The sequence below is a fragment of the Lactuca serriola genome, chromosome 9 (assembly GCF_051521515.1).
Source record: "Lactuca serriola cultivar US96UC23 chromosome 9, Lser_US96UC23_V15, whole genome shotgun sequence".
Classification (NCBI taxonomy): Eukaryota; Viridiplantae; Streptophyta; class Magnoliopsida; order Asterales; family Asteraceae; genus Lactuca; species Lactuca serriola.
Window position 1 is genome coordinate 34192070 of NC_136416.1, and position 18622 is coordinate 34210691.

Sequence of the window (18622 nt, forward strand, 5' to 3'; positions counted from 1 at the left end):
CCACTGCCGACTCATCGGCTATACACTTTCTCAATTGTGACACATGAAAAATGTCGTGGATTTGTCTCAAATCCGCTGGCAACTCCAAACGGTAGGCCACCCGGCCTACCCTCGCAATCACATGAAAAGGCCTAACATACCGGGGCCCCAACTTGCCCCTCTTCCTTAATCGAATCACTCCTTTCCAAGGAGAGACCTTCAGGAGTACGAAGTCGCCGACCTGAAACTCAAGCTCGGACCAGCGTCTGTCTGCATAACTTCTCTGTCGGCTCTGGGCGGTCAATAACCTCTGTCTAACCTGCTGAATCTGCTCTGTCGACTGAAGCACGATCTCTGTACTGCCCATCACTCTCTGGAACCGAGAATTACCCAAGATGCAACTCTGCTCTAAATCTCAACGATCACTTGACCCATAAGGGTTAGGAAACCATGAACCACCGGATCCCCGATCCAAAGCCCACTTTGTCCATTCCGGACCGACTGGGAGACCCATTCTCACTCTCAGAGAAACTCTCACGAGTTCTCCTCTTGCAATCACATACACATGCTGAACTAGCCCCAACGCCCGCAGGTTGGAAGACCCGATACACTGATGATATCCTCGAACATCTCCCAGGATGAACCACTAATATCCACCCTATACCCTGATCAGAATCACACTGAGAATTCAAGATTCTCTCTCCCCCTGCATCCCTTCTGAGTCTCGACAGTCATCCCAAACCGGATGGGTTCCTACTTCACTGCCGCGAACACGATGCTCAAAACCATACTCGAAATACTCTAACCATAACTCTGCTCTGCAGCTTTCACTTTCGTGAACTTGCACCCCCTTCGGAGTTACACACCTTCCTCTTTTCCTTTTCCAAGGAACCCTCTTGGCCATAATGCCACTCCAACCGGTGCCACGGTGCTCGCCCCAAGCGACACCACCCTTTTTGCGTAACCGCTATTCACATACTCTGGCTCTCATTGCAGGGGCTCTCAAGCCCATGCACTCTCTCCACTCCACCAAATCACTACCTCAACTAAACAAAATCACTAACCCGGGGCCAGACCTTCCAATGTAATCACACTGCAACATACCAAATCCGAAATCTCAAACTGATCCAACAATACCATCAGAGTCCCCAGCATGACTGGACCGACTCTCATAACACACACTAGCCACTCGAGGCTATATCCCTGTGGGTCCGTACACCCAAACTCTGTGAACCCTCAGGTTCTAACTCTGGGAACCTTCTGGTTACAACTCTAGAAACATGCACAACATAAATCCCGTGGGATTAATGCAGTACAACCCATCACGTACATCAAGCATACAAATACTCTGATCGCATAATCCCGGTTACCTACTCAACTTGATCCCGGCCTGCTCCCAGGCCTCTACAATCAAATGCCCTAGGTCTGTATCCCGCCCCGCATACCCGACACTCGCTCTTGTCAGCCTATACTCTGAGCTGACAGAACACTGCTGAATCCCAACAGCTAAGCACCCTCACATACTCATCGATCTCCCGGAGAATTCTCCAATTCTCCCCCACTTAAAGCACTGACTAACAGCCACCGATCGCCATTAACGACCTTCTAGAACAACCCCGCACAAAGAGAACGCTTACACACTGACTGCTTCCCACAAGCATAAGCAACCCTCAGCAAAACACATCTTCCCCCTGATCAATCCGCTCAAAAGAATCTGGTCTTTCAATTATCCACTCCACGACTGTAGATGCTACCCGACATTCAACTCAGTGCCGCATCTCCAATATCAACCCTCACGAATGATAACCAACGGAATTCCCAAACAATAACCCATAACCAAACCCACAACCTGCAAAAGGATGAATATCGCATCGAAAACCGCACAAGGATACCGGCACCAAAACACCAACTGTAACCATACCAAACCATCAGGGAACAACGAATGCCAAAGCGAAAACCTGAAACACCAATCCATAACCATGCCAAACCCGCGAAACAACGAATACCGCATCGAAATCCACACAAGATACCAGCACAAACAATACGCCACAATCAACGCAAGATAATCAAGACATCAAGAAAGCATCATACCCGCAGCTGCCTCCGGCACTGTTCCGTCTCCCTCTGCCGCAAGCTGATAAGCACGACTCTGAGCCCTTGGGGCTCCGCTCCATCCTGTCCTCCTCCTGAACTCCTCAAGGTGGCCGGTGCTAGAGCCTACACCGGTCCTACAGAAAGCCGTGGACAGTTGACCCTCAAATGTCCAACCTGCCGACAATGATAACAAATCCTCAAATCCCGAATCGGCACTGACTGCCGACAATCCCGCGCATAGTGCCCCTCCTTTCCGCACTTGCGGCATGCACCACCGGACCAGCAAACTCCGGTGTGACCCCTCCCACAATTTCCACAAGTGTGGCCGCTCCGATCCCCCACTCTAACATCAACGGTCCTGGACCGTTTCGGTGCCGGCTGCGACTGCATCGGGGCCTGCCTCAGCTCACGCAACTGCAACTCAACCTCTAACTCACGCAGCATGGCGGCCTCCTGCAACTCCAACAAGGTCTCGCACCTCTGCGCAGACACGAACTGTCTGATATCCCCCTTGAGCATACTCAGATATCGGGACATCTGAGCCTGCTCCGAAGCGAACTCAAGGCAAAACATCGCCCTCTTAATAAACATCCTGGTGATCTCAGTCACCGACTCCGAATCCTGCTTCAGCCCAAGGAACTCCCGAGCCAATCTCTCCCTCTCATCTCGCGAAACATAGCGAGTACTGAACATCTCTCTGAACCGATCCCATGAAACCGCAGCCCTCTGCGCATCGAAATATGACCCCGTGGTCAATCTCCACCAATCCTTCGCCCCGAGCCTCAATAGGTTCAGAGGACACCTCACCCTCTGATCAGCAGGGCATAAACTCGTGGAGAAACACCCCTCCACGTCTGATAACCATCTCATAGCAACAATCGGGTCCTGAACTCCATCGAATGTGGGAGGCTTCGTATAATAGAAGTCCCGATACTGAAAACCCTGACTAGCTCTTCCCTTTGCCGCTGCTACAGCTGCTGTAGCCGCCGCGGCAGCCGTCTCTGCGAGAGCCGCATATCGCTCATCAAAATACTCAACCATGGCGGTCCTGATCGACCCAAACAATTCCGGCAACTCAGCCCGTAACAATGCAGCAACCTCATCACGCAGGATCTCGCGAACCTTCGCGTCCAACTCGTTCGTGCTCGTCTGATCGATAACCTCAGACGGTACCGATCCACCCGGAACTCGCTCTCCAGCTCCCGATCCTGATCCGGATCCACTATCATCATGCCTCAAAATCTCCATACCAAAAACACCATACCAAATCCCAGACACTTCCTACAATCCTGGGATCCAACTCTCGCAACCCTACCCTAGAGATCATGGTTTCCCTGATACGCGTATGGGTCCTGTGCTTTCAGTAGTACGGGCCCATACTACCTTCCACACCTACCCATATTTGTATGAAGTACTACCACAATACCCTAGAGAACATGCATAACAACTATCAACCCTCACCACTAAAGAAACACTGAGAATCTCCCATAAGGGACCCTAGGCTACAGGCATCACAAATCAGGCAACATTATCATGAATTCCTGAAGATCCCTAGCCTAACTCTAGCATGTTGTTCTATCAAGCTCAAATAAAACAAATATCATGTATGGTATCTTGGGGTTACTTACTGGCTCTGGCTGATTGTACCTCCGCGTCCTCCTTTTACTTAATTTGAAAACCATTTTAATTTCTCTTTTTAAAATCCTCCTCGATTTGAGACTGGGGTCACACGAATGTTTCCCCAATTCACTCAAACCAAGGCTCTGATACCAACTTGTAACGCCCAAAATTTCAAAACAATTAAAACTTTTCAAAAACCACTCATTTTAATAACGTTGTTACAAAAAGGTTTTCAATAATACATTATTTAACAGAGTATTTTCCCAGGTTCATATCATAAAACACCAACGCGAGGAACGGTACGATCACGCCTTTGCCTTGTCACAGACTCCTGAGAACCTGAAAACATAAAACCACAACTGTAAGCCCGAAAGCTTAGTGAGATACCCCCAATATACCAACCACATATACGCCCTTCCAGGCCACGACCTTCCGGTCCATACATATCGCCTTCCGGCCCATAACATATTGCCTTCCGGCCCATAACATATTGCCTTCCGGCCCATAGCATAAAACGCATACATAACATAACAAATCATAGAACGACCCTGCATACCGGGTCACACCCCAGATCTAGCAATCATACGCATAACACATAATCATATAACAGTTCACAGTTAGCAATTGATCAACAGATCACATAACGTAGCATTACTCTAATCAAGATACCGGACTAACCCGTCACTAGCATAACATAATCATAGGAATCAGTCAATATACTAATTACACACATACGCCTTTCCAGGCCATGACCTTCCGGTCCACATAGTAATGCCTTCCGGCCTATAACATATAACAACTGACAACTACCCGGATTTCCATCCGATAAAAGGGTTGGCATTGGTGCCATAAACCCTAGCGATATAATGAGGATAACTCACCTCGAAACTGCCGACTGAACAGATAGCTCAAGCTGCTCCGATCACTGATACGATCTCCACCTCTGGACAGCCACCAATGCACTGAACTCAAACAATAATCAACAATTACCAAAATACCCCTGGAACCACTGGTCAACCCTTGGTCAAAGACAAGGTCAAAGTCAACCCCTGACTGACCCTACTCGCCGAGTCAACCCTATGACTCGCCGAGTCCCCATACTCAGAACTTCACTCAATCCGCGATCTAACTCGCCGAGTATCCCCCTTGACTCGACGAGTTCCTCCTGGAAGAATCGCGGGGCCACCCCGACTCAACTCGCCGAGTCTGAAGAACAACTCGACGAGTCCCAGTTAATCTTCAAGCTACTCGCCGAGTCTGTTCATCGGACTCGGCGAGTCCATGCCATCAAACTGCTTTCTAAGGTCAGAACTGCTCCGACCATTCATAGGTCTGGCCTTCCTAGACTGATTCATCACGTAAGGTCCTCATTTCGGTGCTCATAATACACTCCATGACTCATAATTTGCATTTTGACCTAAGGCATAAGGATTCCAATCCAAAACCTCCATTGATTCCCGAAATGCTCAGGCATGGGACATTCTGGACTTCCAAGGGTCCCAATATAAGGTTCCAATCGCATGGGGGACCAAGGAAACACTCAATCTAGCCACAAAAGGGTTCAATAAACCCTAAATCCATCTACACATCAACATAGAAGAATGCAACTCGAAATATTACCTGAATAACGTGCTCTCTGTGTCCCCAATCCTTAGAATGTGGCTTCTCTTGTTGTTCCCTTAACCAAGCCTCCTCTTCCTTGCAAGACAATACTTCCAAAATCAACAATGGTGTTCTACCTTGCTCCAGATGCTCACAATCGAATTAGGGATTCACTTACAGGACTAGGGTGATCAATGACGGCCATAAGGCCCATTATATATGTCCCCAAACCTGGAGGGTTAGGGTTTCGCTAAACAGCGTGGACTCGCCGAGTCCATATCCGGACTCGTCGAGTCCAGTCGCGAACCCGCGACCAGATCTGCGATGCTACTCGGCGAGTCTGAGCTCCAACTCGCCGAGTCCCCTCTTAAAACACCCAAAATCATAATTATAGCAATATCTGGAATTCCGGGCTGTTACAGAACCCTCCTAAAGTTAATCCACCAGAAAACAATCCTACTCCTTCCGATCCCCCAGTTAACAAAGATGGTGACAAAGCTAAGTCTGAGAGCTCCACCTCGGACATTGGATCATCAATCAAAAACTATGTTTATCTATTTTCCCTGTTGGAACTCTAAGACAAAATCTCTATTACTGTTTTCAAGGTGGAGTCCTTAGACAAATCCATGGCAATGCTTGATGCCAATGTTTCCAGCCATGACACCAAGCTTGATGCCATCATCTAGTCCTTATCCAAAGTAAATAAAGTTGGGCCCTCAGATGCTGAAAGGGAAAAACAACTAGATCTACTTATCTCCTTGAGGTTCAAGCATACCTTGGAAGAGGTAGAACAAAAGTATAACTCCATTCTCGATCACCACATTGATATCATCTCAACAATGTTGAAAATCCATGAAGACATGATCAGTTCCATAAATGAACTAATCAAGCAAACCCATGTCAGGCATGAGAAGCAGATTCAGAGGTTGGAGAATGAGATCAAAAAGAAAGAAAAAGTGAATCTCATCATGCAACAAGTCCTCCTCAAACTCCTACGAGATTGTTGGAATATAGTTGATGTTCCGAACAACAAGTTCGATGAGATGCTCTCCATTCTTTCCTCCCTATTTGACCACTTGAAAGCTCAAGCTCCCACAACATAAGCCTATGATGCCTTGTCAAAGCAAATTGACATGAGCTTCTAAAAGGTGTTTGAACGACTCATTGAAGTCAAAGAAGTTGACAGAATTGCCTTAGAAGCTAGTCCATCCAATGTAAAAGGGGGAGAAGGACCAAGTAGAAGGGGTCACACCATTTCTTGGAAACTTTCCTCGGAGTTCAGTCTCTGAGATGAATCAGATGATGATAAAATTCAAGTTTTGTCCACAGGTATCCCATCAGATGATGATGATGATGATGATGATGATGATGATGAATTCGAGTATATCACCAACGTTGTGGTAGGAATTCAAGCTCCAAGGAATTTTCCGACGAAGGTTCTTTCAGAGGAAGAGAGAAGGATATGGTCCGTCGTTACCTAGCTATCATCCTTGGCAGACGTTTTTAAAAGAAGCAATGAATTTTCTAGGGAAAAGACAAAGCTGAAAATCGATGCATTCCGAGCTACCTAGTCCATGTTGCCTCCTATCCCCTTTCCAAGAATAGTTCCTATCGATGAAGGTTCTCCTCTTTGGAAGCCTGACAACGTATCGAAAGAGCCTCTGATTCCTCCTCCATCAGAGTTCACAATTGATGGAAACATTCAACAAGTCATTTTTGAATTGAACAAATAACAAGACAAAGGAAAAAAGCCCATCTCGCAATCTCATAGCACCGTTCGGACATCCAAGAAGTCTGAAGGATGATCTCAAGCCCAACTCGATCAAGCCCTTGAATAAAGCATTCAGATCCAAGCTCTTAAAGATAATCCGAATCAAATGTTGGGCTTATCCCCACTTTGTTGTGAAGGGATAATTCATGGTCTTGATATAGTACATTTTATGCATTATGATCTGCTAGTGCAAGATACAGATCAAATCGATCTTCTAATTTCTTCATTTGGAAAATTCTACATAAAGTTTTCTCCACACTGCCCAGATGACAATCCTCAAACAATTTCTAGAACAGAAAGATAAAGATTGAAGACATTCTATTCCGTGAATGCACAACCTTAAAAGGAAGTGTGGTCTCGGAAGAGAAATACAAGAATTTTTGGGTTCAGATAGAAAGTTCTAAGCAAATTTGACTTGAACTGCATTCTGCACAGATACTACATCCTTCAGAACAAATCAAAGCAGATCACCATCACGGACGCAAACTTCCCCTCAGTCAATCCGAACGACATTCTGACAATTGTTGCTCACTTCCGAATCTGTCAGAATGACTAGATGAGCATTGATGCTTATAGTGCTGCGATGAATTATCTCAAGGACTTTGTTACTGATTTCTGCCGATGTGACTTCGATCTTTCACATCTGTTCAGAACTGAAAAGTTTTTGGCCAAGATCCACTACAAGCTTCCTGAAGCAGAAATTCTGACAGAAGGGCCAATTGATGAACCAGTGTTCGGATACGTCTACTTGAAAAAGAATACCAACAAAAAGGATTTTTTTCAAGTCCTAGACAAGCACCTTGTCCCCACCCGGATTCTTCAAAAGTTCATCACCAATGCAGCCAAGTCTAACGCTCCAGAGCATGTAAAGAACAAATTCATTAGTCAGCTTCAATGGTACCTAGAAGTCTGAAACTAGCTCTATAGAGCTTATGTTTTTATTAATGAAGAAGTCAACTAAGCTGACATGATTGCTAAGTTTACTTAGGCGGAGATTGTTGAATCATGAAAAGTGAACCTCTAGCAATCACAAGTAATCAAGTTTTGATGTCAGTTGACTTCGAGATGAGTTGAAGTTCCGAGATGAAGATCATTTTGATACGAAGGGCAATTCCGAGATTAACAGTCTGTTCAATCATTTAATGTATTTTGTCTTATTATTGATGTAACATTTCATATGACTTACTTTTATGTATCTTTTCGATATTAGTTTGTCAAAGACTAATTATCATCCAGTTCTAGGAATGTATCTCAGTTTGTACTATGCTCCTCCTTGCACTATAAAAGGATTAACTGTTTCTTCATTTAATGACAAGTGAAAAACTCACGTTTTACTCCAAAGATAGCAATTATTATTTTTACATCACATTCACTTTTTCTTCAAGTCAAAGTTCTTTCATAACATCTTCTAGTTCTTTAAATATCTTTGCATTGATTATACTCTAAGGGTGCGTTTGGTACAGAGAAATGGAATTGTAATAGAGAATGAAAATGTTGTGAAAAAGAATTTAAATGGGGTAATAGATTTGATTCTACCATTTGGTATGCCAAAGAATTAAGGTGGGAAATATTCATGAGAAACAAGTCACTTTTTTGGTTGTAATATATAAAATGGAAATGAATTTGTTTTTACCATGTTCGTTTTTATCAAGCAATATGAATTTTTTTTATGTTTTTAAAACTCAGAAAGTAACTATTTCATTAAACTGATAACGTAACAAAAAAATCAACTTTTTAATTAAATTCTAAATGACATGTATTTAAAAGATAAAAGTAAAAAATAGATTACAGACAAAATAAAAATAAAAAATAATGACCAAAAAAAGAAAGAACGACTTGCATTTTGTGGCTATAACATTACAAAAGAAGTCAAACAACCTATTGTTTTTTATTACTACCATAAAAAGTGGTTGGATACAAGCCATACATATCGAAATGTGATAGATAAAGAATTACCTCATTTCTCCGCTTTTTTTTTTTTTTTATAAATTTCTCGAAGGCTTGCTTTCTCATTTTCTCCACTTTTCTCTATTAAAAACAAAGAATTATTTCGGTGGAAAAGGAATTGATATTTTTCCTTATTTCTCTATTCTTGGTATAAAACAAACAAGAGAAATGGAATCAATTCCATTTCCCTCCATCCAATTCCCTATACCAAACATGGCCTAAGTTCCCTTTATTTATTACTTGAACACTTTGTTGAATATCTCCTTTAAGTCTTAACTGGTATTACCAGATTTGACTAGAACCATACATTAAGAGCAGACGTTGATCTTAATGATTAACTCAAGGTTTGAGTTTTCAAACCTTGTCCTTGCACATTGATTATTTGCTCTCATAGTCATGATCGCAAAAGGGGGAATCAGTTCATGTCTTGGGCACGCCGATCAGGATTGTCGAGGAGTATTGCTATGTTTTAGGTTGAGGACCATTGGGGTATGAGGCGGAGTCGAACATGTGTAGCCCTAGATGGGTGGGACCCATGGGCGAGGCCCGTGTGATTATGGAAATACAGGTGGGACCTAGTAGAGATCGTTGGGTCAATGTATTGGATCTTGGGTTACAGGATTAAGTGGGTGGTTAGTGTCTGATGCAGAGGGGTGTATAGGTTGGGTAGCCTTGTTTTTTAGAATCTTAGGAACCTGGTGGTTGGACCAGGTGCAAGACGGGTTGTCTCAGCAATGGTTTGAGAAACTTTATATCCCGGTCTAGTGAAGGGTTTTCGTGAATCAGAAGGTTTTGGGTGAAATGTAAGTGCAGATCTGGAGATCTCGAGTTGGGAATCATGAGTATTTATGTGCATGATTTTCTTTTCAGTGGGATAAGAATTGGGGTATCAATATGTTGAGGGCATCAATCGAAGGTTTCATGGGTAAGGAATGGATTCAGTTTTGATGGTAGCAAGTTCTTGTGATCGTTTCTTGGATTGGTTTGGAAACTCATGTGTGGAGTCGCTTGTTATTCGGAGGATATGTTAGGTCACTTGTAGTTTGGATTAAATAATCTCAGAGTAAATGATTTAACCCTGTTGTGAAGCTCTCGTTTGAGTCTAACCATTACAGGAATGAGACTTCAACTCAAAGAATTATCTAAGCCTTATGTCAAATTTAAGTGTTCTACAACAATAATTTGTAAGTGATTCTATTTTCTAGTGGGAACCTCAAGTTATCAGAAGTTGAGTAGTCAGTTGGGAGATAAGTGGAATGGATTTAGCAATGTTTCAGTATGAGCGGTCTGTCAGGGAGTCAGACCATCTCGAGACTTTAGATTTTAGGTTCAGGTAAGATAGAAGTGGTTTTATGTAAGGTATTAAGGATTCGTTTATCTTCGGGTTTGGAAAGTTCTTCTAAGGTTGGGCTCGATAGCCTTGGGAAGGCCGTCATATGCTCGAAGTTATGGTTGCGTAATTCAGGCTATCTAGCGTGCCTGGGATGGTAAGGAATGATTTCGAGGACGAAATCTAATTTAAGTGGGGGAGAGTTGTAACAACCAGAATCTTGAGAAATAATTCTAAGGAATAAATACCATTTTTAGGGTTGGACGCGGCGTATTGGAGGAACCAACACGGCGTGTCTAGATTTAAAAAAAAGGTGACTTGCATTAAGGCCAATACGACGTGTTTATGCCATAACACGGTATGTTGGCGGCTGGTGGAGAAAACCCTAATTTTTAGGGTGTTGCACCTTGTATAAAGGCCTTAAGTCCTCATGGATGGATTCCTTACCAGCCTCCATTGCCACTAAAACCCTAAAATCGATCTTTACGTCTTTTGGTGGTGTTCCTGAGCTAGTAAGAAGTTCTTAGTGCTCATTTTTCGGTCTTTGTGAAGGAAGAGGAGATCTTGAAATTGTCTTGCTTGGTGGAAAGGATTTGGATCCAAATCATCTCCATTTATGAAAGCTTTCAAAGGTATAAAATTTGAATCTTGACTTATAGATGTTTAGATCTCTTCATATTGTGATTTGTTGTGGTTTTGGTCCCTTTTTGGGTTGATGAAGGAGTGAAGTCATTTAAGGGCTTGTTATTCCATATTTGAATTTGTATTGGACTCCTTGAGCATAAAGGTGCAAGCCTTATGAGATAATTGGTTACATGCATGCACTAAGTCACTTATTAAGTCATTTTTAAGCTTTAGAGCTTCATTTAGACATGCGTGAACGTAAAGTTGTCAACTTTACATGGTTTTCCATCTCAAGGAAGTCAGATCTATGTTTTAGGGCTATGTCTTTATGGATCAAGTGCTTATTGGTTAAGCCATTGCACTATTAAGCTTTATGGATTGAGTTTTGAACCTTTTGGTAGTCCCAATGGATAAAGTTGGAAACTTTATCTTTCTAGACCACATTATAGACTAGATCTGAACTTTGGAGCTCTTGGAGTCGAAGAAAGCAGCTTAATGTATTAAGCTGTTGGAACTCAGGAAAACATGGCATGTTTGAAAGCCAACACGGTGTGTTGGCTGTGGTTTTCCTGATTATTTGGATGATGGCGAAACATGACGCGTTTGCAAGTCAACACGGAGTGTTTGATCAACATGGACGGTTGACTTTGACTTTGATCAGAAGTCTGATAAAGGTTGACCTTGGAATGTTTTGGTCCATGTTTGGGTATTTTGGATTGTTGAATTGGGCCTTGGCTTATGGGCCAAGTTATAAAGAGGGTAAAAGGTCTTTACCTTAGTTTGGACACTTAGTGTGGGTTAGATCCGATTATTGATGGATGTTTAACTTGTGATTGATAGGTCGGGGATTCTTGTGAGCCAACAACCAAAGATTCTTTCTGTGAGATTCGGCAGTGTGAGGTGAGCCTCCTCATTGTGTTTAACAGTTCGAAGGCACAAATGTCGGCTCATGGTTTATTATGTTAGGATGCTAGTTATCTGCGTGACTCTTGCATGTGTATGTATTGGTATGTATGCTGAGCGGGGCTCGATGCCCGACATAACCCGACGCATGTATTGTATGTTGTTATCTTTGTGATTATCGCATGTGTTAGTAGGATTATGCGTTGTATATTGGACGGGGACCGTTATATGAGTGTGGGTGGGGCCCGTATCTCAGTGGGCGGGGCCTGTTATATGCTTAATTATGTATGGTATGTGGTATATCGGGGAACTCACTAAACTTTGTGCTTACGGTTTTCTATTTATGTTTCAGGTACTTCGGTTTTCAAATGAGAGATCGTGGGATGATTGTAGAGCACACACCACATGTTTCCCCATTTTATGATTTACTTTGATCTTATTGATGTATCATTACATTTGACAACCTTGGTTTTATGACTACAATATGGTTTGATGTTTTATTAATGTAACAATGAAAAATTTTATGGTCTTATTTATTGGATGTTAAATTTATAGACATGCATGCCCCCATGCATGTCCTTCCTCAAATTTAGGTCAAAAAGAAGAAAAGGGACTTAAATCTCATTCAAGATTTCTAAATCCCAACCATTTCTCAGATCTATGAGACATAATGTCCTTGGGACTCATAAGATTCATAAAGTTGAAAACTTTATCCCTTTGTCCACTCAAAATCCAATAAAAGAGATTATTAGGCCAAATAAATCTAGATCTCTAAAGAGAAGATAAAAGACAAGATCAAGAGCTTTACAATTGGTCCAATAAGGTGCTTCCATAGGTTGGGGAGTGTTACTTGCTTGTCTCTTGCACAAAATCTTCCTCCACTTCCTTCAAAATCACCAAAAATTAGCAAATGAATTCCAAAAGCTTCAAATAAGATAAGGGTTAGGGTTTCTGGGGGTTTGAGAGTGATGGAGGTTGAGGATAAATAAACCTTACCCTCTTCATTCCTTTAAATAGGGTGCAAATCCCAAAAATTAGGGTTTCATTAAAATCAACGGCCATGCCATGGCACATATGGCCTAGCCATGATGGGTCTTTAAATCCCGCGATCTTTGAAATCATCGCCATGCCATGGTGAGCTCCACCATGTCGTGGCCACCAAGGATAAAGTCTTAACAATGCAATGGATTAGCTCATACTTGAAACGGGTGTTACAATTACAATCTATGGAAGTAGTAAAAATTGGGTACTACAAAACTAGCCATTGTTAAGCCTGAGCTTTATAGGTTTTCATATGATATTTCACATCCAAATTTAGCTCATGCACCTTTTGTTTTGAGAATATGGAGTGGTGCTAGTGATATGAGCATTGATGTCAGTGGCGAGAAAAAGGAATCTATAAACGAGACACCAAATGCTGCTAAAATAGAGGTACATAAAGATGAAGATCAACCTCGTCTTTCTAAAATAAAGACAAGTTCTGGTATAAAACCTAAATATTTTGTTTTTCTAACCAACCAAGGACCATATGGTAAGATTTATAGGGATCATGATCAACAACACCATTAGAACCTCTAGGTGAACAAACACATACACAAAAACGTAGGGCAAGACAACTGAAAGGGAATCAAGAACTGAATGCTGAGCTTAAAATGAACGCAAATGAATTGTAAAGGGATTGTAGAATTACTAGAAAAAGGAACAAATTAGAGCACTACTTTATAGAAATTGGTTGTGATTTTGATTATGCTTGCAATTTGAACCGCTGATATTTGTGATCATCTATATTTATGAAGAGGGGATAATCAGAAGATGCATCTCCTAAAGGTATTGAAATGAAAAAAAAAAAAAAAAAAAGCCAGGTACGTCTAAATGAAAAATGCGTGAGGGATTTAGGGTTTCCTTCGGTTTCCCCGTTTACATCTTCGACAATCTTCATATGGTGGATGAGAGAAAACTTGGTGGAGGGGGAGAGACGAGAAGGTCGATACATTGATTAGGGGTGGTTGAATTAGTAGTTCCAATTGATGAGGAGATCTCCTTCATTATGGCCTGGTGGAGGAGTCGCAATCGCCGATCGACGTTGCAATCGAGAGGAGTCACAGTTGCCGATCGACTTAGCATGAAAAGTGAAGAGTGAAGTTGGATTTAGGAGAAGTCGTACCATGGGAGAAATCAAACAAGGTTCTTTATTTTGGGAGGACACACTTCAAGAGATCGCGAAAAAAAAACCCTAGTTAGTCGATTTTGTGATGATGAGGATGGAAGCGGGTTTTAACCGATAAAAAAAATATAAAACAACGGGATACTCTTGAAACTCGTATTTGATGGGGATACTCCATGTTTTTTTAGTGTGCAAAAATGCATGTCGGATGTCCTTCTAATTTTAGTAAAGATGACATCTTTTGACGACATAGACTTTTACGTATTATAAAGTCAATATGTATCATAGTTCGCGTGTCATTAAAAACCTATATTACAATAGTGTTTGCAAAGGAGGAAAAGCACACATAATATAGGGCATACATACTTTATTAGTATGGTTTATTAGAACAAAAATTTATTTGGAAAATGAAAAATTAGAATGATTTTTTTAGAGGGAATAATAAATTAATGGCGTAGTTCCCATATTTCTTTATGCGGTTTTTGTTTTTATAAACATGTTTAATAGTGCGGTTTTAAACAAACGCAACAAATAATGCGTTTTAATGTCTTTTGCTAAAGATATATGAAAATTACACCACCAAATGCTTTAAATGGTACCGTTCTCCGTTTTATTAATGTGAAAATGTTTTTATGGCGTGGTTTTAGGTTTCGAACGCAAAAAAAAAAAAAAAAAAAAAAAAAAAAAAAAAAAAAAAAAAACTCATCGCAACATGCGTTTTGTACTAGTGTACTACAAAACTTGTAACACATATTAATACTTTTCTATACAGTAGTACTTATATGAGAGCACGCATGATGTATTTAAGACTAATAATTTGGTTTTGCTAATATAATATCATTAAAATAGGTAAATAATAGTTTTTCCACCAATGACAACAAGAACTCAAAATTTTCTAGGTGGCATCTTGTGCTTAAAATATCTCATCCCCACTGTCATGTCTTCAATATTTATATAGCACTTTTTTCGTAAATATAAGATAGTCAAATAAAGAAATCGAAGAAACTAGAGAAATGTTTTTATTAATTGCAGATCAGAACACATGAAAAGTGTATATATTTTATTGAATGTTGTATTATTCGAAGATCTTATTAGAGTGATTCAAATTTGAAGCCATGCAAAACTGGATAGAAGTCGGATTATGATTAGTACTTTTCATAAAATTAATATCTAAAAGATCAAATATCTCATTGTGAGATTTAGATACTTTGATTTTAACTTTAAATTAGTAATAATATTCTTTTTCAACTGATAAACATATTCAACAGACAACACGTATTAGATATTTTGATTTTAGCTTTAAATTACTGATAATATTCTTTTTCAGATGATAAATATATTCATTATATAGATAACTCGTATTAGATATTTTGATTTTAACTTTAAAAGCATCAAAATTAGGGTTGTGGCTAAAAAATTAGCGTCTGATTGAGCTACAATAGATGTTTCTCTAATAATACAACATCTTAGAGATTCAAATCCGAATTACACCATTACCTATTTCATATGATGAATAATGTCCATAAATATGACAAAATTCCATTTATATCTTTAGAAAAATGCAGTATAAAGATTTTGTTGTAGTGATATTAGACTCTCAAAGACAATATACCATTTGACGAAAAAAAAAAAAAAAAAAAAAAAAACAATGAGAACCGCGAGATCTGATTTTAATAATAAATTCGATATGAGTATGATTGTCACATACTTTATTTTGATTTTTTAAATTAATTACCCATAAGGCGCATATGCCAATTAGTAGTTCGTCAATATGTTTTTTTTTTTTTTTTTTTTTTTTTTTTTTTTTTTTTTTTATCAAAAAAGCATTTTTTTTTACAAATTATACTTTTTTATATAAAAATATATACTTTTTTTTTATATATAAAATAGAAAACTAAGTACTCCAAAATAAATGTTCTTTTTCTCTAAAAATAGACAGTACCAATCTTTATGTATTTACGTATATTTACAATTTCAAGATTTTGTAACATTGAATCATAACAAATGTTGTGATTCGGTGTTGGATCATAACATAATATGTTGAATTTTGTTTTGTTATTCAATGATAAAATTTCCAACAAAACTTAATTTCAAAACTTATTAGGTTACCATTTCAAAAAATAAAGAGAAGGTATCCTCCCTAATAAATGAAGATAAATTTTGCCACTTGTCAATCTTTTATTAATTTTGACACTTGTCATTTTGTAGTATTTTTAGAATAAATAATATCCACATGTCATTTTATGGATTTTTTTAAATTTTAAAATTAAAAATTCATATAATACTTATACTTATATATATATATATATATATATATATATATATATATATATATATATATATATATATATATATATATATATAAAGTATTTATTGTAATAAATGTGACAATAAATTGCAATGAATATGTTTTTCCTTCTTTTATTATTTCGAAATTTTATTTTCAAAAATATTTAATGTTACACTTTAATATTTAATATTTTTTATAATCAACCCGTGTAATACATGGGGTTAACACCTAGTTATACAATAAAATGTATTTGATGTTAGACAAAAATAGTATTTCACATGTGATACTAGTTGTTAATTTCCCCCTTTTTTTAAATCTCTGAGCCAATGTTTGTTTCTGCAACATAATTTCAACTACATTTCGTATGTGGCTTTTAGTGCATATGATAAGGTAATATGAATAGTTACATCAGTTTCCATTCAGAAGGTTAAGTAACCCGGTTATCAGCTACCATCGTTATCGGTAAAGAATTTTATAATAGTTTGACAAGTTATAACCATTGTCATCATCACCTACCGACCTCAGCTCCACTATCTCCCACACTGACAATCGGTGACGCCGGGACGGTGACGGTGACCTCTCTCTCTCTCTCTCTCTCTCTCTCTCTCTCTCTCTCTCTCTCTCTCTCTCTCTCTCTCTCTCTCTCTCTCTCTCTCTCTCTCTCTCTCTCTCTCTCTCTCTCTCTCTCTCTCTCTCTCTCTCTCTCATAATCGGGGGCAGGGTTGGGCAAAATTTGCAAGCTGCAACGTGACATTTTTTTTTATGGTTAATTTAACAAACATATAGCATAAACGATAGAAATCAAGGACCAATTTGGAATAAAATGAGAACATATGTAAATTTAGGACTAAATTGTATATAATGAAAAATTACTTTCAACGTAATAAATAGCAAAATGCAAACAGAATTACATGTAAAAAAAAGGGTAAATGCTACCCCTAAGCATCCCTCAATACAAGTCTAATAATTAATGGCTTCGAGTGAGATTTCACCTATAGATTTTTATAAGAATTCTTACCTCTCTAATGCTAGACACTAAGACAAGTAAATGAGAAAAACTAAATAACATGTATCACAGAAACACAACAGCCATCAAATTATACTAAATTTTAAATTATACTCTAAGTAAATATATACTGAATTCAGGCCCTCTGTTTCCATCCATGTTCATCATATAATAAGCTTCCGAGTCACGACTCCCCACGACTCGCTGAAATCTCGCTCTCATGTACAGGAACTCGCCCTCCGACTCTCCGCAACTTCCTCCGGCGCTACTTTTTCTGCTGCCTTCCAACACCGGTAGAACACCAGCTCCTACTGAGACTCTCTGCACCGTGCTCAGTGTGTGCCAGTCGGAGTCTGAGCACGCCCTTGACGACGCGTATCCATAATTCCTTCCGTTACAGTACATCGTCCATGTGGGTTCGTTGAACAGCTTAGAGTCTCCCCGACGACTAGACAACCCGGAGTGTTGCTGTTTCTCGCACTCAAGTGTGATCCTTACTTGCCCTGAGGACATCTCCTTAACGAGCGCCGCCGTGGACACCGCCAATTCAATGATCAGAACAGGTGCGGACCGTGGATCATATTGCACCGCAAAGCTGACATGTCCTCTCCGGTTACCAAACAACGTTCCGGTGACTTTTCGGCCGAGCGACGGCGTTGGTGACAGCTGGGTCGGTAAGCTTAGCCACCGGAAGGTGGGAATGATTGCAGGGATTGATATGACAGTTAGAAGCGAGCGTATAAGTGTGGAGATTCCAGAGCGGGTTCTGGATAAACGACTGTATGATAGAGGAGAGCTTTTACCGACAAGGGGTTTGTTGTCGTTGATACAATTTGGATCGATTACAAATAACGTGCAGGTGATGTAATTTGATGGGGTTATTTTGCTGGAGCTGTTTCTGGACAGAGAGAGAAGACCATGATCATGCTTCATTCTGTAAGAGTTTGATGATAACATGATAAACTTTTACACAGAGGGACCGTGGTGGTTCTTGGAAAAGGGATGAACAGGTGGTGATGATGGTATTAATGGTAATGAAAATGGGGATCGGAGACACTCAAGCTCTTGTTGTGTGAGTCCTCCGTTGATCATTTTTATTCTGTAATTTATGTATATATATATAGCCACAGCGTGAATGAGAGACATTTCGATATTTTTTCATTTTAATAATATATTTAATTTTATATATTAAAAATAAATATAAATCAGAACCAAACTGCTACTTAGTTACAAAAATAATGTTGTGATTAAGGTGGTGTTTGGTTTTAAGATATGTTACTCATGAAATTATT

The 18622-nt window shown here is 39.8% G+C and overlaps 1 pseudogene; it reads right to left on the reverse strand.

Annotated features, from left to right (window-relative positions):
* Positions 1–17412: 17412 nt before the first annotated feature.
* On the reverse strand, positions 17413–18407 carry LOC145073728 (protein MIZU-KUSSEI 1 pseudogene; annotated as a pseudogene).
* Between the last annotated feature and the right edge of the window lie 215 nt (positions 18408–18622).